At 52.9% G+C, this 24,200-nt stretch overlaps 1 protein-coding gene across 2 annotated transcripts in view; it reads left to right on the top strand.

The window, feature by feature from the left end:
- Positions 1 to 10,963: 10,963 nt before the first annotated feature.
- The window catches only part of Chst8 (carbohydrate sulfotransferase 8), a 127,046-nt gene continuing 113,809 nt past the window's right edge, over positions 10,964 to 24,200 (top strand). Inside the window, exon 1 of one of the 2 annotated variants that reach the window (XM_055594979.1) lies at positions 10,964 to 11,297. The gene's annotated coding sequence lies outside the window, so the exon portion shown is untranslated. Of the gene's footprint in view, positions 11,298 to 11,971; positions 12,083 to 24,200 lie in introns of those variants that run through there. The other variant, XM_055594981.1, reaches the window with a different exon arrangement.

Below are 24,200 nucleotides of genomic sequence, written 5' to 3'. Positions count from 1 at the left end.
CAGGGATGTTCCACCCTCTTTAGGTCATCCCTCTGAAGACCCAGTGCACACATGCGGTCCTGTATCAAGCAGGACCCCTCCGTGGATATCCAGATCGGGTGGTGGCCCAGCCCTTCCATCCCACCCACTCCGGAGGTTGAGGCAGGGGGAGGGATCGCAAGCCAGAAAGCTACCAGATTCCAGCCACCATTTTCAAAGAAGAACTCTGTGCTTTTCAGTAAATACTTCTTGTCTCTTCTAAGAAGAGAGGCCTGCTGTCAAGGACGGCAAGCACCTGTTCCTTCCTTCCTTCACCTGTATCGGTACCCGTCTCAGTCAGGGTTACTATTGCTGTGATGAAACACAAGGACCAAAGCATCTTGGGAGGAAATGGCTTATTGCACATCATTGTTCACCACCAAAGGGCCTCAGGACAGGAACCCAATCAGTCAGGGCAGGAACCCAGAGGCAGGGGGCTGATGCAGAGGCCATAGAGGGGCACTGCTCACTGGCTTCCTCCTTAGGGCTTGCTCAGCCTGCTTTCTTTGACAACCCAGGACCACCTGCCCAGGGACAGCATCACCCACAGTGGCCTGGGTCCTCCTCCATCACTCACTAATTAAGAAAGTGTTCTTCGGGCTTGCCTACAGCCTGACGTTATGGAGGCACGGCCTCAATTGGAGTTCCCTCTTCTCAGACGACTCTAGCTGCGTCCATTTGACTTAAAACTAGCCAGCACAACACCACACAGGCTTTGCTAGTCTTTGAAACAGGGGCTCACCACGCAGCCCACTGTGGTTTCTAGCTCCTGAAACTCCAGGCCCAGTTTCCTTTGTACCAGGGTAACAGGTGCCACCATGTCTGGCTGCCTGCTAGCTTTGTTCAAGTGTTTCTTTGTTCAAGTGGGTTTTGGGCTTTGCCGTCTAGTTGGTCTGTTTGCTTTTTCGCTACTTGCACATTCAAATCATTGCCACCAGCATTGTGGCTGTCTTTTTAAGAATACCCCAACCATAACTTATCGTTAACTCAGGATGCTTTATTTAAAAAAAAAAAATCACATTAAAGGAGGAAAATACACTGGGTCCTTGATGTAGTGCCGTGCGTGGACCGTGGCTCTGAAGCAGTCTTCCTATGCGTGCCTGTATCCCTGTACCCAAGGTTTAACACCAGGGCACAGTCCTCCCTGCCCAGAGCTGTCCCTGCCGCTCCCAAAGCTCGACGAGCTGCCGAGTGCTTTCTGAGGTCATTCTCAATGCTTTGCCTCTTGTGCTTCTGTAGGGGTCGGGGTGTGGGGAAGGCCACAAGGTAAGGCAGATACTGGCTGTGTTCCAACGACCTGCCGATGGCGTTTTAAAATGGGATACAGTGAGCTTAATAATTTGAATGGCCTCTGGTGAGATCTATTCCTCATTTACAACTTTCTTATTCTCCCAAGCCCTGGATGGCAAGCACTTTTATGGAGGACCTTGGCTTTTCTAACGCTAGGCTTGTTTTCCAGAATTCAGCAATCTTTTAACTGTCGATTCTAGTTTGTTTTGTTTTTGTTTGTTGTTTTTTTCTGAGCACGAAGCGAGAATCCTTCGTCTATACTTGCCAGAATATTCTTAGTGCTTCACAAAAATGCACATTGAGTTATTATCTTTCTGATTCTTTGGGGGTATGAACCCCGTCTCGAATGAACAGGGGTCAGATTAAAGGCCACACTGGGTCCCAGGGAACGTAATTTAGCCACTGCTAATCCAGCCTAGTGCAGTTTGCTCTGCCTCCCGGTTGGAAGTCTTCCCTGCCTGTCCTCCTCCTCAATGGTGGGTTTCTTACTTTGGCATCCTGATATCCTGTCTCTAGCAGATTCTCAAAGGCTTGGCTAGGCAGCCTGTGCCCGGGGATAGATGGCACAGACACCTGTCCAGGGAGCTGGGCTTCCCCTCAGAGCCTGTCTCTAGTTTGCACATGGGCTGGAGGTCATTTTGGCACACCTGTGCCCAGAGCTGGGCTGTGCCCAGGCGCTATGCCCTGAATCTTGGGATAGGGTCTGAATATAGAAGCAAGCATTACAGGTGGATCCACAGGAGCCCGAGACACCACCACTGAGCCCTAGCAGGGAGGGTGCTCCATCTGAGCAAGGACAGGGCTGGGAGACAGACTCTGACAGGCTCCACACTGGGATCTTGATGGCTACCTTCATGCCACAAGGCTTTTTGCGTGGTGTCAAAAGAGGAGATGTGTACTGCCTTGCTTTCCAAAGCTAACTTTAAACACTGCTGACAGCAAGATGTCTCCTATACGAAAGCAGACAGGAAGGCGACTGTCTCTCTGTTTCCATGGCTACAGACAGGACGCCACTGGGCAGTGTTCTGAACTCTGGGCATCCTGGGATCTGCCTGCAGGACGAAGTTTCCTGAGCGTGGGGAGAACTCAGCAGAAATGGTAACTGCTTTGCCTTGGCTCCGACACCAACTGTCTTCTTTTTTCAATGGCAGGGTTCCATTTTTTCAAGGGGTCCAGGCGTGTCCCACGCCCACTCCCACACCCAGGAATCTTCAGAAACTGGAGAGCTCCCTTTACCCACCATCTGCAGATTGTATCAGCTGCCTGATGACCTTGACACCTTCTTCACACCAAGCGACAGTGTAGCCAACCTAACAGGCCACTTAGGAAAGTGACAGGCTCTCAGCTGCTTGCTGGGCGTAGGATGGAAGGGGCTGATGGCCAAGTTTTTGCATTACCCGTCTTCAGTTCAGGAAACCCAGAGCAGAGGGGTGCTCAGATAGAGCCCACAGGCAGCAAGGGGAAAATGGGCTGTCTCTAATGTGGACTCTGTTGACCACTCTAGGATTACTTGTCCCTTGGCAGGGAGGCCTTGCCAGGCCAGAGAGGAAAAGGATGCAGGCAGGCCTGGTGGAGACTTGATAGGCTAGGGTCAGATGGTAGGGGAAGAGGGCTCCACCTTTCTGTGGACTAGGGGAGGAAGATGGGGGGAAAGGGAGGAGGGGTCGGACCTGGAGGGGGCTACAGTCAGGATGTAAAGTGAATAAATTATGTATATATATAAACAAAAACAAACAAAAACCTTGGAGCATTTGTGGGAGCAAACAGCATGTAGGCTTTCTTCTCACAGAGAACCTATAGAATAAGGTGTCAGGTGTCGCTCCAAGGCTTGTTGTCCCGTTGAGACAACAGAGGCTGCGGGCCAGCGCTGCCGCTTGCGTGCCCCACTCGGGGCCAATGCTCCTGCTCTGCTCTACTTGGATGTCCCTGTGAGGCTCTCTTGGCCTGGAGGACGGTTCTGTCCCTGTCTCGTCTCCTTGGAGGCATCCCTCCACCGGGCTTTTGTTTTCTGTTGCGGTGGAACGAACCACGCCACCAGGTGTTGTGTGGGCTCCGAACACAGTGTGAAAATACCACTTGTTCAGACCGCGTGGAGCAGGGCCATACCTGCCGCTGAGCCTCCATCACGGCTGCGGCCGCCCACACTCTTCACGGCCCAACTCCCGACTGTGCTCTGAACGAACCTGGGGACGGGCCAAGCCGCTGCCCTGGGGAGAACACTGGCAGGCAGGAGTCATCACAGAGCCTGATGGAGGCTTTGTTTTCTGGCTCTGCGGGTGCAGCTGAGGGGCCTCCGTGATTGGGACCCTTCTAGCCTGGCCTTGACCCTGCCCTCTGTCTTTGCCGCGTCGTTCTGAGCCACTGCTCTCCTTACCACTGAGGCAAGGATGTCTCAGCGTGTACACCCTTACCGAAAGGCATGTCTCCGCTGGCATCTGATAAATGTTTCTGGAATTTTCCGCTGAAAATATTTTTGTTCCTCTCGGAGCCATCTTTTCTTCTCAAAAAAATCTCCGGACTTGATGCTTAATACTAAGCATTAAATTTAGAACAAGCATTCAAGTTTGCATTGAAAAAAAAAATTGCTTTTAGCTGTCTTGGGAACTTAGAAAATACTTAAGCCCCACTCCTTGCCTGACTCACAATGGAGGAGAAGTCCTTGAGAAATGGGAGGAGGTGTGTATGTGTGTGTTTGAGACAAGGTCTCTGTGTGTAGCTGAGTGGCCTTGAATTCACATCTTCCCTGCTTCTGCCTCCCTAGTGCTGGGATTGTGGGCCTACGCCATTGTGCCTGGAGACTGTAGGGGTTTTGAAAATGCTGCTTGGGCTGATATTGCTGGGATGGGAGCCTGCCCTCCGAGGCCCCACTGTCCTTCTCAGGCCTCACAGAAAATCCAGGCAAAGCTGAGCCCCTTACAGTTAAAAAAAAAAAAAATTATTTTTATTTCATAAAAGGCCTCTGAGTCCACCAATCCGGGCTAAGCCAGAAGGAATTCCAGGGAATTAACAAGCTCTCCAAATTAGAGAGCATTTAAAACCAAGTGCCACTTATGTGGTGTGGTCATTTCCCCATTGTAACACTCACCTCGGTTAGTGAGCAAAAACATATAGCCAGACGAGAGAGCCGGCCAAACCAGCCTGACTGAATAGAGAAAACTGTCTGTAATGAGATTCTTCACAGCCAGATGCACAGATAAGCCCCCCTCCCCCATTAAGAGGTGTCAAAACCCACTGCCTAGCCCAGGCAGGGCCGGCATCCTTCCACAAACTGGCTCCCACTGTCTTTGACGGACAGTAAAACAAGCAAAGTTGAGCCCAGCCCTGCATGACGTGAAGGAGGAATTAGTGTGGGCCAAATCAAACAGCATTTGCTGGATTGTGACAGGTAGGCATTCTCAGATTTTAAACTCTCATCTCAGAGTACAAGGAGTTGAGGGTATAAAATATTATTTGGATTGAGGGTTTATTAGCCTCCCCCCCCCGCCCCTGCCCATTCCCCCACCCCGATTCCTGTAGCTGCCCCTCCTTCTTGCCATGAATAGACCTAGGGAAGAGATCTCAGCTGAACTTGTGGAGGACCCTGGGAACTTGTTGGGTGACCAACATCAGGATGCAATTGTTTCTTTGTTTAGTGTGTGTGTGTGTGTGTGTGTGTGTGTGTGTGTGTATCACACAAGTAGAGGTGAGAGGATAGCTTTCACAAGTCCGTTCTCTCTTCCCACTTTGGAGTTCAGATACCAGACTTCGAAGCACACACGTCTACAGGCTGAGCCCTCTAGCCAACCCCGGAGGTGGTTCTGGTTTTTAAGGTTAAAAGGCATCCGGCCAGGCGGTGGCATCTACCTACAATCCCAGCACTTGGGAGGTCGGAGCAGGAAGACAGCGGGTTCAAAGCTAACCGAGGCCACTTAGCATTTTTTGTTGTTGTTTGTAAAGCATCAAAATAAATTTGAACTTGGCAAGACATCCACAAAGGAGCCAGGCTAGCTCTTAGCCTGGTTTTATATGGAAAGGGGGCCTAGATCCAGTTTGGGCTATAGGGTCAACACACCCCATTGTATGCTTGTTTACCTTAGACTGAGGGAGAAGGTACCAAGGCCATCATGGTACTGTTCTGCCATGTCAAAGAAGACTGAAGGGCTGGCCATCAGGGCTTTTGATCCTTTGCCTTCCTTCTGGCTCCAGAAACCTTCTCTACAAAAAGCATCTATTGTTATGCCCGGAAGAACGAGGGGGAAGTTTCAGAAATCTGAAGAGGTACCTAAGAGATACGGGTGCTAAAGTTTGAATATAAAATGCTCCCCAAAAGTCTCCTATGTTTGGGCTCCAGCTAGCAACACTGTTCTGGGGGTTGGTGGTACCTTTAGGCCTGTATCCCAGCCAGCAGAAGAGGGTCCTGGAGGTGGACTTTGAAGGCAGTGTCTACTTCTGGATCCCTGCTGAGCTCTCTGCCTCTGATTCCACCTGGATGCACCCACATCACTCCAGGTGCCATGCCTTTAACCACCTTGACAGACTCTAGCCCTTAGGCCAAATAGGGTCTCCTCCTGCCCCCAACACCATCGCTAATGCAGAGGACTCACTGGTGTGCAGACATTGCCTGGGAAACCCCAGGCAATGCAACAGGAAGGCCAGAGCATAATCCTCCCGCCACTTGCCTACCTAAAGGGTGGCAGAAAAGGGGACTATCATGGAAAACGGTGAAAAGGACCTGGGGGAAACACCAAACAAGGTAGCTAAGAGAATCGGTTCTGAGCCTTCTTCCCAGCCAAGGTGCTTTCAGGAATCAAGGGTCCACAACTCAGGCCTGAAACAGGGTGCAAGAGCCTGGGCCCCAATCTTACTCGAATTTAATAAGGAGGACAAGGTTTGGGAAAGAAAGGCTATATGTCCATGCTAGCGTCTCAGCAGCTGCAGCTGGGTAATGCAGCCATGCTCCCAAGGAAGGGTCGGTCACCTGGCCACTCACCCCTGATCAACAGCACACCATTGGCTCATCTGCCCATTGAACTGACTTTGGGGGAGTACGGAAGTCATCAGAGGCCACAGCAGGGCCACACACCTGAGGTCCTGAGGTCTGGCCTTGGGTGGCTTCGGGCAGACCAAGTACAATAGTGTACGTATGTGCTCACAGCCTTCACTCTTCAGGGCGGTGTCTACTGTCCCCCACTCCTTTGAAAACAGGAGACAGAAACTGAAGGATTAGAAGACTTTTTGGAGACCACTCAACTCACACTGACATCAGGAGAGCCATAACAATATTCTGACTGGGTCCCATTTTCTCTTCTTTCTTCTACGGGCCACCAGGAGCAGGAAAGAGAACCCAAGCCATTCTACACTACAGTGCTGATTTCTGTTTCTTTTCTTATTTGTTATTACTTGATACATACATATATATATATACACACACACACACAATACATACATACATAATACATACATACATACATACATACATACATACATACATACATACATATTGGGATTGTTTTGTTTTGTGTTTTTCGAGACAGGGTTTCTCGGTGTAACAACCTGGCTGTCCTGGTTCTCTGTGTAACAACCTGGCTTTGTAGACCAGGGTGGCCTCCAACTCACAGAGAAGATCCGCTATTGCTGCCTCCTGAGTATTGTGTTTGTTTTTAAACTTTTTTTTAAAAATTTGGTGTTCCTTAAAGCCTCTCTCTTCCAACCCTCCCAACACTAGACAAGAGAGAGAAGGTCAGTGGAGAGAGGGGCTGCAGACCCCTTTACTTCTCCCAGCTGTTCAGGATAGATGGGTTCTTTTGGGGCTGTATCTGTCAACAGCAGACAGACAGCAGTCTCCTCCATCTTTCTCCTCCAAGCTGCTGCACGATGAAGCGTCTCTCCAAACTGGCACATGCTATATGCCACCTTCTCTTTCTGGGCTCTCATATTTATATCCCTCAGAGTCCTAGACCATGACCTCTCCATGCTGCACGAGGCAGGTCTTTACCAGCCGGCAAAGACCACACCTTACAGGAGCCAATTATCAGCTGTGGACAAACTTAAAACCCAAACTAAAACCCCATACTTGGGATTAAAACAAAAAAAATAATAATAATTACATAACACAATTGAGTTTTTAAAGAAACCAAAACTTCATTACACCTTGGGTGCTAGGATTAAAGGTGTCTGCTACTACCACCTGATTTATTACTTGATTTTTTAATACAAGACCTTACTAATTAGCCCAGGTTGGCCCAGAACTGGACACAGAGTCCAGGATGGCCTGGAACTTGCAACCATCTAAAGTCTGGGATTATGTGCCTGGGCTACCAACCTCAACAGATAGCTTTGCTGCTATTAATTTTAACAAGGGCAATTATTATTATTTGCTGTGCTAAAGATCTGACCCAGGCTTCACACATGCTCTGCAAGTGCCTTATACCCAGACCACACCCCTGACTCCTCACTGATGAATCCTAGAAGCACTCAACAATTGAGCTAGACCTTTCCCTCACTGGGGAATTCTAAGCAGGTGCTCTACCTCTGAGCCACACCCCCAGCCCCTCACTGGGAGATTCTAGGCAGGGGCTCTACCACTGAGCCACACCCCAGCCCCTCACTGGGGGATTCTAGGCAAGGGCTCTACCACTGAGCCACAACCTCTGCCCTTGCCCTGGTTCTCTCTGCACCGAATTTGGGACTCGACACTCAGTTTCACCTATGAGTTTCCAAACCCAGTGAGAATCATCAGTCTCAGCCTCTTAGCCACGTTACCCTCAGTTCTAAGCAAAGGAAGACAGGACTCTCCACAGGCAGGCAGGATGGATGTGGAAAAACAAGATGTCAACCCGGATCTGGAGCAAGAGCAAGGGGTTTGCCAGTAGTCCAGCACTAACCCCCACCATGCTTCCCTCCCTGTTGAGAGGCTTCTGAACCTCCTCCAGGGCCCAGGGGAGCTTAGACTGTGAACTCACCAAGCCATCCAATAAAAGTGACTTTCTATCTTAGTTGGGATGCAAAGAGATATGTTTGCCACAAATCTTTTGGTGGAGATGCACACATCAAAACCCGCAAGCGTGCATGGAGCTTCACGCCCGGGCTTTGCAGAGAGCCTCGTCCCCACCTCCCTCGCTGCAGCGGCTGAGCCTGACTTTCAAAAAAGGGCACTGCAGCCCTGAGCAAAATCTCCAGAGGAAAACTCATTGCTTCTTCCTACCAGGGGCCCCAGGCCTCCTTCAGGGATTTCCTCCAAGGGCCTCTGCAACCAAGAAGGAATGGGGGAAGGAAAAAAAAAAACCCTCAAAAATGTGGCAAGTCAAAGGCACGCAGCATTGTTGATTCGTCTTGGTGTCTGCCTGAATATTAGATGCAAATGAGTGCTAATAAGTACAGTTGGAGAAGCTAACGGAAAAACTGCCCTTCCCAGGAGGATTGCTGCATACTGGGCAGCTACAGTGACCTGACTAGCTGTGCCTACCCGGCATAGGGAAGCCTGTGCCCACTGGCTCTAGGGAAATAAAACCTATGTAAACTTGTTCTCTGAAGGCCCTTGCTGTCCAGAGGCGCCTTCCAGCTTTGGGAGCGGACAAGGGATGGAAGGTCCCATTATCTCCCCTCCTCCCCCCGGCCAGGGTGTGCAAACGTGCAGGGGGGGTTGGTGTGCTGTGCATGGACACGTGTGTGTATTTACTCTCCGAAGCATGCATGCCGCCGAGGAGGTTCTCTTGACCATCAGGTGACCAAACTCCTGAGTTAGCTCAGGCCTGGCTGCGGATGGGGACTTCACTGGCGACTGTCCAGCAGAACTGTAGCCAGGACTCTGCGTGGGGTGACAGGCTGGAAGTGGAGGGGCCATGAAGCCACGGGGACTAAAGCCTAGGCTGGCTGGTAGGAAGGTGAGTGGCTTTGTTGTTTCCGTCTCGTCTGCTCTGCTCTGGCAGTATTTGGATATGGGATGGAGTTTCTGCAGCCCCACTCTTCCTGACTCGTGAGTTCTGAGCCTTGTATCCATCTCATTCAACTGAACTTGACTAAAGGGACATGGACTTTCACCTTCCTTCCATGGGTAACTTGTGTAGACAGAGGAACAGTATAGGTCACAGCACAGCCTGAACCTCAGACCATCCTGACCTCCAAAGAGGGCACCCCAGTGTGAACCCATTCCACTCTGATACTGGGATACGGGGGCCAATCCCAGCTCTACCAACATCCAGATTTGTTGACAGTAACAATTTGGTGGCATCTTGTAACTCAGTTTCCTTATATGTAAGATGGGTACAACAGCACATGCTTCATTGCTGCAAAAATAAAAGGGATAAAAGGGAGCTGGGTATAGTGGTACGTGCCTGTCACCCTAGCCTTGGAGGCTGAGAAAGGAAGATCCTGTGTTCATGGTCAGCCAGGGCTACACAGCAAGCTTGAGAGAACCTATCTCAAAAACAGACACAAAACCAAAACAATGCAAGGAAGGTCATCATCTTGCCTGTCCTGGTGATGATCCTTGGGTACTCTGAGCTTAACTGGGGTCATTAGAGAGGCTCCAAGACCGCTCAGGCCTTCCAGGATCTCTAGTGTTAGGGGTTCCCTGGCTGTGCTCAGGAGAGGTTCCGGACCTCACCAGGCCCTTTTAAGGTCACTCAAAGGCCACAGGTCCATTTCAGTCCATGGGTTAGCAGGAAAGCATCAGGCCAAGAAAGCAAAGTCCACTCAGGGAGGGGAGAGGCAGCAGCTTCCATTCTGTTTTACTGGAAGCTTCTATGCTGTCTGGTTTTGTTGTTTGTTTGTTTGTTTAATTTCACTCTGTATGTCCCTTCAAGACTAGGCAGGGACTGCTTAACCCAGCTGAGAATGGTTAGTTTGAGAGCATAGCCAGCCTTTCCTCCCAGTGCCTGATTGCCCCCTGCAGGTTGGGGCTCTCTGGAAAACCGAGGTTTTGAATCCACAGCCCTGGAACCCAGTCCCCCTTCTACACCTGCGTTGTGTGGCTGGGGGACCGGCGACTCCCCCACCCTGTCATTCTGGGTTATGGATGGAGAGGGGTTGCTTGATTGAGCACTCAGGCTGGTGCCCGGGAGACGCTTAAGGATCAAGTTCTCAAGCGAGAATCTGGGCCATTGGGTTAGACACAGACCCGGAAATTTGGGGGTGAGTATCGAACAACAAGAGACAGGGCCTTGATTAAATTCCACGAGGGCTGTAGTCCGGGAACCCACTTGAATCTTTCTGCGCACCCCTTTGCCAAGCCCCGCGCCCCATCAGCTCTGGGTCTAGTGTACAAGACCCTGCCTGCTGGCGCTCTTTCTTTTTTCCCAGGTCAGCGCGGGGTTGCTCGGGTCCACCACCGGGGCAGCGGGTAGCTAAGAAGCTGCGGAGTGGAGCCAAGCGGCAGACAAGCACTCGGGGATCCCCAGCCCGGTGCAGCCCGCGCCAATGCCGCCCCACCCCCCGCTGCCGCCCGACCGCGCCCAGCGGCAGCTTCTTTGGAGCGCGCGTGGGCGTGGTGCCCGTGAGCTCCCAGGAGGGCTGAGTGATTGGGGAAGAGATACCCCCCTCCTAACCTCCCCCCCATCTCTGCCCCGCTGCCGCGACCGCCGCTTTCCACCGTGGGGCGGGGCCCGGCCTGGGGGCGGGGCGCCGGGCGGGCGCGGCGCTATTTCCAGCCTTGCCGGAGGCTTCGCTCGCACTTCGCTGGGAGCCTTCCCGGCGCGTGAGCCCGATCCGGCGGCACCGCGGGGAGGAGACAGGACCGGGCGGTGGCGGCAGAGACAGGGGGACGCAGCCGGCGCGGAGGACCCAATAGGAAGCTCGCCGCCGCAACCTCTCCCGCGCGCTCCGGCCGCTTACTCCACGCCGATCGCCCACTCCCGGAACCTAGGACTACACCAAGAAAGACGCCGCCCGGCCCAAGAAGCAGGGGCGGAGATTCTCCTGGCTTCCCGAGCGCCGGGAGGAAGATTCTCCCGCCGCCGAGAACCGTGCCGGACCCGAGGAACCCGTGGCCTGGAGAGCGCCGGCTGTGCCAGGTGAGGCTGCGCCCCGCGTCACCCCTGTCCCCTCTCCGTGCTGGCTGGCCGCCCGAAGGGATGTCCCCTGGAACCCCAGGGTGAACCCGGCAGCGCTCTGAGAGCAAGCCCCGCTACTCGACGCGGATCGGAGTAGCAAGCTGCAGGTGCTGCTGGGGCGTGCGGTGTTTGGGTCTGGCGGTACTTTGGGGACCGGCCCCATGAGCGGGAACTTTAATTAGACTTTCGATTCATGGTTTCTCTCTGCACCTGGGAACTGCCTCTCTTTCTCCTAGGGCTCTCCCTGAGGACCCTTCGCGCCTCCTCCTCCTCCTCCTCCTAGCCCTGGATGCTTGGGTGCGGGTAGGCAGCTTTGAGAGCTAAGCGGCGAGCGCCCGAGGGCCGGGCCGGAGCGTCCAGAGCGCAGAGGCTTTAGCTTGCGCTTGGAGCTGGGACTTGGGGGCCAGTTGGGTCCGGCAGAGCAAAGGGGGGGAAGTTTCCGGCGACCTTGGCTCCCTGCCAGGAGGTGTAAGGTTCCATCTCACTCATCTCCACCCCCCTGAAACTCTCTAGGGCCCTGGCCTGTTTTGTGCTCCGGGCTAGTGTGCGTGCGTCAGTGATCGGAGGGAGGTGTTTGCATGCGTGTGTCCCCGAGTGCGGGAGTCAGAGCCTCAGGCGGCTGGGGGCGGGGAACAGTGAGACGATCCGCTTTCTGCAACTCCTGCTGCCGAGCGAGCGAGCGAGCGGGGCTGCTTTGCCCGCACTCTGGCTCTGGCCTCCTGGAAGGCCGGCCTGGCCAGGCGAAGGTGGGTTCCTAGGTTTGGGCAGGGCCCGGGGTGGCGCTCGGGCGTGAAGTGACCTCTCTCAGTTTCCCCCGAGCAGGACTCCCAGCCTAACTTTAGTTGTGCATCTTGTCCCTGCGGCCCTCACCTGGAGCTGGAATGGTCCGGGGGCTGTGCCCTGGGTTGCAGGCATCAGGACAGAGGCATTTGGGCATCTCCGAGCCGCCTCTCAGCGGGACCCTAAGTGTGATTAGCTCTAAGGGAAACAGGCTTCTGGGAGGCTCTCTGTGACTATGGATGTAGCCAGGCAGCAAGCCAAGCGGGGGACTCAGTTGTGGGCTCCAGGTGGTAGGGATGGGTGAAGGGGTAAAGGCAGATTAGCCCTTTCCCCTCCTTCCTCCGCACGCGCAGGCATGAGACCAAGTCAGCTTTCTTGGGTTCACCTTGACCTTTTACAGGTGTGTAGGCTTGTCTTAAACCTGCCCTAGCTCAGAACAACCTCTGACTCTCCTGGAAGACCCTGATCCCCGGGGAAGAATGAGGGAGGGGCGGTGGTTTTCCTAAAAGATACTCTTCCCCCACCATGTAGCCCAAGCTGGTCTGGAACCCCTGACCTCACCCTGCTCAGTGTAGGGACTATAGGTGTGCACCACCAGGCCCCTACAGAACATTTTCCTTAGGTCAAGCCATGCCACCCCCTCCAGGCAGGCAGGGGGAACGTGTTCCGGAGGCATCAGCAGACTGGCCTCCGGGAGGTGACACAGAGGAAAGTATCACTCAACCCTTGAAAAGACTGAGTCAGAACGGGTTGATCAGTAACCCAATAGCACTTAAACACGGAAAATCTCAGTCTGACCCCCTCCCGTCGTTCCGAGGCATCAACACGGAACTCAGGAAGGGTGCACTCATTTATTTATTTACCCGGAATCAGACTTTGTGGGAGTGAATTATGTTCCCTGGGTATTGATTTTTGTTTATTTTGTTTGTCTGTTTGTTTTAAGACCCCAAATTTAAAAAGTCAGGGCTTTCTTAAAGCAAGGTCAAGGATTAATTATTTATAGAAAGACATCAATCAGCCGGGGGCCAGAGGGGGGTTGCTCATTTATAAATTCCCTGGGTGGGCAAAATGAAATCTATTTTTCTCTAGCTCCAGCCGGGAGAAGAGAACTGGCTGGTTTGACCCAGGATGCTTTGTAACTCAGGCCGCCGTTTAAGGTGCCTTTTCCATCTTGTAGCTGGAATATCGCTTGGGAAATTTTATGCATATTTGCTGTGTTTCCATAATGAACATTTACTGATTACAGAGTATCAAGGGAATTCCATTTTTTAAACATTTATTCAAATCTCTGTTTATGTGAGCTAATAAGTCTTGGAAAGTTCAGTTAACTAACTACCCCCCTCCTCTCCGCCCCCGCCACGGTTGTTGGGCGAGAATGCCTGGCAGGCTCAGCTCAGAATTTACCCCCCATTCACTTACAAGGGGGAAAGTCAGATGTCTCTGCTTGGGGATCCGGGGCTGGCTGCTTCCCTATACTTTACTGAGTCTGTGCCTGCCACTGCTTTTTGTGGTTTTGCTGACGGGACGGGAGAGAGGTCGAGGCTCAGAGCTGTCATTGCGGCTTTGCTGGTGTGCGTATGTGGTGGGTGCTAGCTGCTGTGGCCACGGGACTGCTGATGGGGGCAGACGGGGAAGGTGTGGCCGCCTGCTGACTTTCCTGCCTCTTGCCTATCACGGACCTGGAGTGCTATGCCCGTTCCGGCGCCTCCACGCTCCCACCCCTCTCCTCTGCCCGTGCGCGGCAGCCACCCCAGAACAAATCGCAGTCGGTAAACACGGCGAACAGTGGCCCGGCCTCGGTGTTAATCAGAAGGTAATGAGTGTTCTAAAAGGAGGTTTACATAACGCTGGCCTGAGGAGGTCGACACTGCAGAGGGATGGCCAAAAATAAAACAGATGGGTAAAGATGCGCCCGTCTGCAGAGCGCCAGGACGTCTCCTGGAGGCGGGCAGCCTCCGTGTGACGCCGTGGTGACCACAGGCTCCCGGGGTTCTCTGCCCTTGGAGTCGCTGTCTAGATTTGTCTGACTTGAGAGCAGCTGTGTCTCTTTCCTCCCAAGAAAAAGCTGCCCCCACACAGAGGAGAGTCACTGGGTCAGGCACGGGACAGCTGCGCGAGCTCAGGTGGCAGAGGACAGTGGAGCCATTGGCTCGTTTCTTATTGGCTGAAGGATAAGTGACCCTCCGGTCAGTAAATCACTGTGGCAGAGGGTGCGACTTACACATCGGCAGTGTGAGGTTGTGACTTTTACCCCCTGCGAAACTGCCTGCCGGTTGTGATTGGGTGCTGTGGACGGAATCGCTGGGACTTGTTCGAGGGTGGTTAGGAATTCAGAAGAGCCTTTGCAGGCGTCGGGAGACCAGGGAAGGCTGTGTTGTGGTGGGCCAATGGCCGGAAGCAGCCTTGGTCCTGCCCTCACAGGGTCCAGGCTGGGGCTAGGGGTGCCAGCACAGATACCCTCCCAGGCTGGCAGTGGCTTGCAGTCTTATTCACCACTACTTCTGGGAACCGGTGCTGGGGAGGTCTGCTGACAGTGAGGGTACGGGATCCTTTTCCTGCCAAACCTGGCTGGCTCCGAGGAATGGCATTGATTTGAACTACGATTGTCATCATGGAAGTTTGGAATCAAATGACTCTTGCCTCTCACTCCCAGGGCCAGCCCTGTTGTCACTGTCCTTCATTCTGCCACCCAGGGGGTGTTTATCGTGTATGTATTAGATGTCTGTCACTGTGGCAGGCCCTGGCAACAAGGGGTGCAGTCCCTGCCCTTGTGGGACAGAGGGATTTCTCTGTCACTCAAGCATGGCCCCATCCTGTGCCAGGCAAAGGCATGGTTGGAAATAACCAGTGTCCGTGGGAGTCCAGGCTGGGAAAGACAGGAAGGGGCTGCCCAGGCCCTCCTGGACAGGAGTAACCCAGGTTACCGCAATGGACCTGCGTGTGCTAAGTAAGTTGTGACTCCAAACATGAATATCTAGGTTGTCACCCTACAAGAGAGTGAGCTGACTTAGACTGAGGGCTCTGGAGGGAGGGTGTGTGTGTGGGTGGGGGTGGGGGGTCCTCTCACTGAGGAAATGACTCTTCTGCTGAGATCTGAAGGACTGGCTGGGATGGTTCCCCGTGAGTCGGAAGGGATGGCAGGAGGGATGAGAAGTCCAGACGTGGCCGGTAGCCTGCACAGTGTGCCCTGATGAAGGGACAAATGAGAGAGTTCTGGCCACCAGCCGTGAGACAACCTCCGAGCATTGCTGGAAAATGAGGGAGAGGACCAGCAGTGGCCAGAGACCCGGCAGCGTGGTGGCTTCAAGACCAGTGGTGTTTGGAGTTGGGACTTTTTTTTTTTTACCTAACTTCCGTGGGGTAGCGAGATCCTGCAGTGACCCTGTAGATCTAGAACCTTGGCTCCAAAGGAATTGGGAGGGGACACGGTGGGGTGAGACCTGTGACAGCCGTGAGAGCTCTCGGCCCCCTGAGACTGTGATCCCCAGGGGGTACTGGGCCCCTGTCCAGTCCTGGACTGGGTGGTCTGCTGACTGGGGGTGGAGCCAGCTCTCTGCAGCTCTCCTCAGTCCACCCCCCCCCCATACTTACCAATTAGTCTCCCCACCAATCACCAAGACCAGCTGGGTGGTGGTGGTGCAAGCCTTTAATCCCAGCACTCCTCTCGGGAGACAGAGACGGGTGCATCTCTGTGAGTTCGAGGTCAGCCTGGTCCCCAGAGCGAGTTGCCAGATAGTCAGGGCTACACAGGGAAATCCTGTCTCAAAAAACCAACCAACCAAACACACAAACAAAAAAATAAAAAACAAAGCACCAAGACTAAAAGCAGCTGGAAGAGGAAAGGGTTTATTTCAGCTTAAACTTTCGCGTCACAGTCCATCACTGAGGGAAGTCAGGACAGGGACTCAAGCAGGGATTGTGGAAGACCGATGCATACTGACGTGCCTTTTTGGCTCAAGGTCAGCTACTTTTCTCATACTTTCTAGGACCACCTGCCCCTGGACCCTTCCCCATCAATCGTTATTTGAGAAAATACCTCTACGAACATGCTTATACGAACAATCTAATGAAGGCATCATCTCAATGAAAGGCCTCCCCTTCCCAAATGACTCTAGCTTGGTCAAGTTCATACACACACACACACACACACACACACACACACACACACACTCACACACACACTCACACTCACACTCACACTCACAACCTAATGAACACAGTACTCAAAGCCTGAGCACTTTCACTGCCTCTCTCTCTCTAGTCATAAAAACAAACAAACAAACAAAACAAAACAGCACATAGTAGGCATTTAGTGATTGACAGCTTTGCCAGGGCTTCTGGGTGAGGATCGGGCAGAGTACTGCTCCTTTTCCTTCTGTAACTGACGCCTCTGTACTGAACTAGACTCACTCAGGACCAGCCTTGACGCAGGGGAGTGGACAAGGTGTCAGCCACCAGCCAGCTCTTTCTCGGGTGCTAGCCACTGCTGGGCTCTGATGTCCACCTTCTTCTGAAGCTGCTTGCCCCCAGCCTCATGCTCCTGCCTGTGTTTTAGTCACTGAGCTTCCTAGTCTCCCGATAGTCTCTTCACCTGGCGGTTGGCTGGTTAGAAAGAACTCTCTTCCTCACGTCCCTCTCTTCCCTCCCACCTACCACACTGAGCAGCTTCCATCCCTTTGAGAGGCTCAGCCCACCGCTCAGAGCTCCCCCCATTCCCTCTGATGTCTGAATCTCTCCTCAGGCTGTCTGCAGTTCAGGGCCCCGGCTTCCCCACAGACAGCATCCCTGTTCCCTCGTCTCCGTCGTCATCTTCCAGAGCTGGGGTGGGGGGAACCGGGCCTGTGAGTCACCCTGGTTTCTTGTGTGCCCATGCTGCTGGCTGCCGGCCCTGAGCTGAGTGGCTGCCGAGATGCAGGCAATAGCCCAGGTCGCTGTCACCTTGTCCTCACTCTGCCTGGGCCAGAGCCAGCTGCTACCAAGCTGGGCCAGCCTTGGGGATGAGAGCGATGACAGGCAAGGAAAGGTTCTAGGCGGCACAGTTTTAGGCTCGTAACCCCTGGCCTCGCTGAGGCTCTTTGCTGGAGGGCGGGCTGTTCCACCCTCTGGTAAGTGAGTCCCTTGTGGTTGTCTGCAGCTTGCTCAGGCTTTCTCTTAAGGCTGGCCTGGCCCTCCTGTGCTGTGATTGCTAGCTATGCCAGTGGGCATGCCCAGATACCCATCAGTGGGGAGGTGACACAGCAGGGCCCCTCTGCCAGCATTCCGTACCCTAGGCACAGATTGACTCATCCCCATCTTTGAAGCTGTCTCTTTTGGGGGGCGGGGGCTGACTCATTATCTGTCTGGACAAGATTCATCTGCCCAGTCTTGTGAATACCAAGACCTTCTTCCAGCCTTGTTGGGGCGGCAGGGTGTACTCTCTGTATTCCTGCTGGGGCAAGGGAAGGAGGCAGCGCCTGAAGGGACCATCCCAGCATCTAGCATATGCTGACCAAGGTCCTGTGTGTGGGGTCTCAGACCTAGCCTTGGGGAGGCCGGGCTGACGTACTCAGGCTCCTGAGAATGCTGTTCCTTCCTGCTGGGTCAGCCACGAGGGGCGGCACACAGTGATTACTTGCTATCATTCCTGGAGACCTAAGCTTTCAGTCTGTCTATACCGGTGGGGCCAGCGTGTGGCACAGCGTGTCTACACTAGCCGAGCCAGTGCCTAATTCGTGCGGTCCATCTATACCAGCCGAAGGGTTTGATACACAGTCTGTCTACCTTGTGGAGTCATTGTGTGGTCTGTGTGGTTGAGTCTTGGGGGGGTAGCACTGGAGCCTGTTTCGCACCCTCCAGGGCCTTTGAACATAGCTCAGAGCGCAAACTCCCTAGCATCAGTAGCTTGCTTTGTGACCAGGCTCCGCCCAGGCCCAGACTTCCCATAAGACCCCAGCCTGAGCTGTTGGCCTTTGTCTCGCAGGGCTTGGGTGGTTAAGCCAGATGGGCGATGCTGTCTGTCTACGCTTGGAAACCAGTCTACGAAGCAGGGAATCTTTCCACACAGGTTGATCCAGGACACACGGCAGGTGCCCTGTCTACACTGGCTGGGTGCCCAGTTTATGGTACACCAACTATTTACAGTGGCTGAGCCCAGCTCACTGGGGAGTCTGCCTATAGCACTGGCCAACGGGTGCGGCACTGGGGCCATTCAAAGCTGTGTGAGCCCATGTTCAGGCAGACAATGACAACCCTGGCTGAGTTTGATTGATGTGTGATTCAGGCAGATACTGCTTGGGACTGTGGGGGACATGGTCGGCCTTAGGCTTGCTAGAGCCGGTGTTCTGGGGTTTTCTGGACACGTCCACCCACTCGAGAGTGGTTCTCTCTTCCAGGAATACTTCCCTACCTTTCCTCAGGTACACAGTGGGGTCCAGTGTGCGTCCCATCCGCACGGTCCCCGCGGCCTTCCCATGTCTGTAAATCCTTTCTGCAGAGGCTGCCTGCTGTCCACGGCCATGCCACCTCCGCCATCCCTCAGGGCAGCTGCTCACATGCCTTCATCTATGCAAAGTCATTTAGGGTGGATTACCGCCTTGGTGTGCATAGTAAATCGAGTTTCTCTTGCTTGGGCCCATAGTGCTGTTTTCTGCTTAGATTTGGGGCCCTGTGAGGTTTGGCTTCATCTGCAAATCTAATTTCATGACCATTCATCCCATGAAAGCACACTCTATGCCTATTATTTAACTCTTCTCCATTTCCTCTTCCATGAATTAAAATGTCAGCAGGCAGCCATGACAGCTACGGACACCCCTACCCCACCCTGGGAGCGGGCACCTCTGGGTTGTAACTGAAGCTGGCACACAAAGTCACGCCGTCTGGCTTGACTCTCAGCTTTGCCCCTTCATCATGTGTGGGCTAGGATTTGGTTTCTTCGCCTGTGAAGTGAGAATAGTGATAGACCCCACCTTCTAACGCTTTTGGCAAACGCCAGGACAGCTGTTGCCGCTGTTACATTATCCTTTGTGCTTGTTCTCTTAGCCTGACATGTTGGTCAGGGATCTAAGCTGGTAATAGAAACAGACTTGCGAAGGGGCGGGCAGCTCCTCGGCCAGTGTCACCTCAAATCTCTCTTTTATCCATGTACTTTATGTATGTGGGTGCTCTGTCTTCATGCATGCCAGAAGAGGGAAGCAAATCTCACTACAGATGGTTGTGAGCCACCGTGTGGTTGCTAGGAATTGAACTCAGGGCCTTTGGAAGAACCCTCAAGTGTTCTTCACCACTGAGCCATCTCTCCAGCCCAAGTCTTTCTTTTTAAAGAAATTATTTGTGTTGACAATGAGTGTGTGTGCATGGATGCATGTGTGTGTGAATGTACCATCTGCTTGTATGCGCGCAGACGTATGTGCATGTGAAGTATATCATGTGTGTGCAGCTGCCCAAGGAAACCAGAAGAGCGTCAGCTTGCTGGGAGCTGCCTGTGTGGGCGCTGGGAACCGAATCTGGATCCTCCAGAAGATCAGCAAGCATTCTTAACTGCTGAACCCTCTCTCCGTCCCCAGATACTTCCCAGTGATACAGTGATGAGTGGCATAACCGAATTTTAAAGCCTTCTGTTTTACTTACAGCAAGCGAAGCATGGAGGTGAGTGGGTCATAACGTGTGCAAGGCGGCCGCCGTCTGTGCACAGCGCAGGCCTGTGCTCCCAGCGCCAGAGCGGGGGTCAGGATGTGGCTGACGAACCTCGGAGGTCCCTTTTGAACTGGTCCAGTCGCTTCCCCTTCACCGCGTGTAACTAACGGCACAGGTTTGCTTTCCTTGCTTTTAAACGTGACAGGCGCGGCGTTGTCGCCTGCTTCTGCCAGCATGACTGGGCCGGGACGTGTTTGAGAGGTTCAGCTGCGTTGAGTGTCATTGTTGATTTTCCCCTCTGGTTATTCTCCAGGGGCCCCTGCACGGTTTGCAGAGAGTCCATCAGAGGCCTCCGTGTGGAAGGCTTTGTTCCTGAGGTGGTCTAAGTGGGAAGCATTACAAGCCAGGAGGAGATGGGTGTCGTGGGAGAGAGATCCTTGGGTCAGCGTGTCCAAAAAGTGACTGTGAGAGCCTTCTCGCCATCTCTCTCTTGCTGCTTCTTGGCTCTGTGCTTCTTGGTCCCCCATGTTGTCATCTGGCACCCTTACCAGAATCCCAGAGCAGTGGGGCCACCTGATCGTGTACCAGAGACCCGAGAACCACGCTCTAAAGCCCCTTCTTGTTTTTACCAGTTGATCACCTCATCTGTTTTCTTATGACCGATCCCATTCCATGGTGTGGACCTACCTGTTGACTTACCCATTCTCCTGCTGACCGACGGTTAGGCTGCTCAGAGGTCCTGACCATTACCCACCACGTGGCAGACCTTTTCGCACGTGTTTCTTGGGTACATAGAAACGTTTCTGAGAAACGTGGACCTAGAGTGCCTAGGTTAGGGGGAGTACATTTTCTTTTCTGGGGACTGCAGGCAGGCTTATTCACCCGGGTGGTTATTCACCCGGGCAGGAACACGCACACCTGTACTTCCCCCACTCTGCTAAGGCCAGAGGTTCATGAACTCAAGACCAGCCCAAACTACCAAGTGAGACCCTGTGTGTGGGTGTGTGTGTGTGTGGGTGTGTGTGTGTGTGTGTGTGTGCTCGCGTGTGCGGGGAAGGGCCCTGGACTGGCTTAGTTGTCTCCACCTCAGCAGTTGTGTGTGAGGGTTCTGATTGTGCCACATCCTTTCCAACACGGTGTGTGGCCGGCTTTTGTCACCTTGGCCATTCTGTGACTGTGTATGTAGAGGTATCACACTGTGGCTTTAATTTGATTTCTGAGATGACTAATATAGTTCCTTTTTTTTTTTTTTTCCGCCAAGGATATTTTGAACCTGAAAACACTCTTCAACAAATCTTAAAATTCACTCCCGCCCCCAGAGGATGGGATTCGTAAATGTCTATAGGTGTATGCTTCCTTTCTGGGGGAGTTTGAAGCCGGTTGCCTTGAAGGCAAGAGATGGAATAGGGCAGCCTTTCTCGGTGTGAGGCCACGAACCTTGAGTCTGTCCTGTGGGGCTCATGTTCACCGCTGTGTTCCAGCATCCAGAAAGTCCAACGAATGAAGACCCACATGATGAAGAGCCGACCGTTGGTCCTCTTAGCCCCACCCACCCCACCTGACTCAGCAGGTATTTGTTAGTACACTGAGATGTCCTGGTAAGGACCAGAGTTGGTTGGTTCTCAGTCCCTTGAGGGCATCCCTTGAGGGCTGGGAATCCGCCCCCTCCAGTGACCTTGCCTCTCCAAAGCCAGCTGTGATGGAGCAGCAGCCATGCCGCCCCAGTGCTATGGACACTGGCCATTAAAGAGCATCATCCCTCAGCTAGGCCTGGTGCATGGGCCTGTCATCCCAGCCATTCAGGAAGCTGAGGCAGGGAAATCACAAGTTCATGGCCTACCTGGGCTACAGAGTGAGTTCGAAGCCAGCATGGGAAATTTAACAAGACCCTGTCTGGAATGTAGCCCAGTGGTACAGGTAGGAGGTAATTTCCCTTGCCTCGGATCTGGCAGTGGCAGGGGGTGAGTTGGGTGGGCTCAGGGGAGCCGGGGACTCAGTGCTAGGGCACCTGTCCAGCATGTGTTGGCTCCATCCGTAGGTGCCTTAATCTTCATCTTGGCACCTGCTCTGGGGTCCCTTTACAGGTGTCTAGAACTCTTCCTACCCCGTGCGAAGCTGCACTGCCAGCCTTTAATTCTAGCACTTGGGAAGCAGAGGCAGGGGGATCTCTGTGAGTTCAAGGCCAGCCTGCCTGTTTTATGGAGTGAGCTCCAAGACAGTCAAGGCGACACAGAGAAACCCAGACCCAACACAAAAGCAGCACCCCTTCTGGGTCACAGGCTCCTCGGCGGGGCTGCCAGCACCAGCTTTCCATTAGCTGACACGCTTTCCATTTGAGTGTAAGCAGAAGCCATCTCAGCCGATAAACCATCTCAGCCGATCCTGCCGCCATTTGACCACCTTCTGCCTTGGGCTGCATCTGGTCAGCTTCCTTCCTGTCGGACAGAAGTCTTTGAGAAGCAGTGTGGCTGGGCAATGAGAGCCCTGGGCCAGAGCCCTTGCAGGGGATGTGCTGGTCCTTGTGTACCTGCTCTCCTTAGGAAAGGGGGTGGACCACGTACAGCTGGGGTGCCGTCAGTGCAGAGTGAGAGGGCGTCTAAAGTTTAGCAAAGAGGGTGAGGGTGCCAGCTAGGGCAGCTGTAGAAAGGATATCCACACTGACCCCCAAGATAGTGAGGCCACACCTTCCAGAGGAGTCAGAGTGAACCTGAGAATCAGCAGTTGAAACATCGGCCATCAGCAGGCACAGAGACACTTAGCGCCCAAGAGACGCAAATGCATGAGATTCGTTAGAGAGTTCTAGAAGGTTTTTCTGTTAGAAGCCAGCTTGGGACTGCCTATCTCCAAGGCAAAGAGTGAGAACTCTCCTGAAGTAGAAGTACTAGGAGACATTCTCCCCAAGGTTTGGGATCAAAGGGCATGGTCGGTGTTAGCCAAATACGAGTCACTCTAAAATAGGACAACAAATGACTCCGTGACACACACATTGTTTTCGTGATGTGTAGGCGGGTATGTGAAGATAGAAGAGCTAAAAGCAGTATGGGAAAAACAACACCTTTTTTTTTTTTTTTTGGTAGGGAGACAGATAAGTGAGGTTTATTCCTCTCTGTGATAACTAATATGAAAGGTTTATCAACGTTTAAAAAAAAAAAAAAGAGCCTGACAGATTTTTTTTTTTTCCAAAATTGATTTGAAGACTTGGCAGATTTGAGGAATCATTCAGTAACGTTTTTACGGGTCGATGCTAATTTGATGCTGCCGACCGGCGCGACGTGCCAATTTACTGCCAGACCAGCATTAAGCACGGACCTTCCGAGCGAGTTTTATAGGCGGACAGCTCATAAAGATGTGTGCTTGACAAGTATTCTGCCTCTCTTAGGATGTAGAGTATGAAGTGTTTATCAAAAACCACCTAAGTCGACCCGGCTTTGGACTCATAAACAATCTGGGGACTTCGGCCTCATACTTCACCCAGTATTTCATGTCCCTCCACTCCTGATCCTGCTATGTTTCTGCTGGGATGCTTTGTCTCCAGAAGCCACCTCCAGACACAGGACAAACTGGGGGAGGGTAACCCAGGCTTCTGAAGGGTTGCGTTGGAAATGGTCTTCTGGGCATGAGCACTCACAGCCACACAGAAGCTCGGCGGCCCTCAGCACAGTCTCTCTGGGAGGGCTGAAATATCATCTCCCCTCCCCTTAAATGGGTCCCTGTCTCCAAGGGTTCCCTGAATGAAATCAAAGGTTACCAGGTGTGGTGGCACAAGCCTGCAATTCTAGCATTTGAGATGCTGAGGCAGGAGGATTGCTAGTCTGATGCCAGCTTGGGATACCTTTTGAGACACTATGGAAGAAGGAGAAAAGGGGAAGGAAGGAGAGAGAGCAAGAGCGAGAAATAAATCAAAGGCTGCACCTGAAAGAAATCTTTGGCCCAGGGCTATACATTTTTGCTTTCAGTTTTATTTCCTGGGCTTCCCTGCGATGGATTAGGCATGCAAGCTCTCTCTCCCTGCCTAAAGAGGACTGTCTCAGCCTCACTCACAGAGGCTCTCCTAAGCTTCTTTTCGGCACGCCAGAAAGCACAATAAAAATGATCAAAGCTGCCTTCCTTTAATCCTAGACTCCAGAGACAGAGGCAGGCAGATCTCTGTGAGGTTTTGGCCAGCCTGGTCTATATAGCAAGTTCCAGGCCAGTCAAGGATATGTTGAGAGACCTTATCTTAAAACAAAACAAAACAAAACAAAAACAAGAAGAAGAAAAACTGACCAACAAAAACAAAACAGTCTTTTAACTGGTGAAAATCACTGCTAATATTTCCTACAGGAAAGTGCGGCCCCTGCACACTTATTTTACTTTCTCCCCATTCTGGGGTGTCCAGCTCCGCCCCAGGGCTAATTGCCTGAGCTTAAGATTGCCAGAGGAGTGTGGGGAGCAGGCAGACCTCCTCAGCACAAAGCCCCCTGGGCTTCTGGA

Source organism: Psammomys obesus, unplaced genomic scaffold, assembly GCF_907164565.1.
Source record: "Psammomys obesus unplaced genomic scaffold, mPsaObe1.curated_primary_1811, whole genome shotgun sequence".
NCBI lineage: Eukaryota > Metazoa > Chordata > Mammalia > Rodentia > Muridae > Psammomys > Psammomys obesus.
This window is presented reverse-complemented; position numbering and strand designations above follow the sequence as displayed.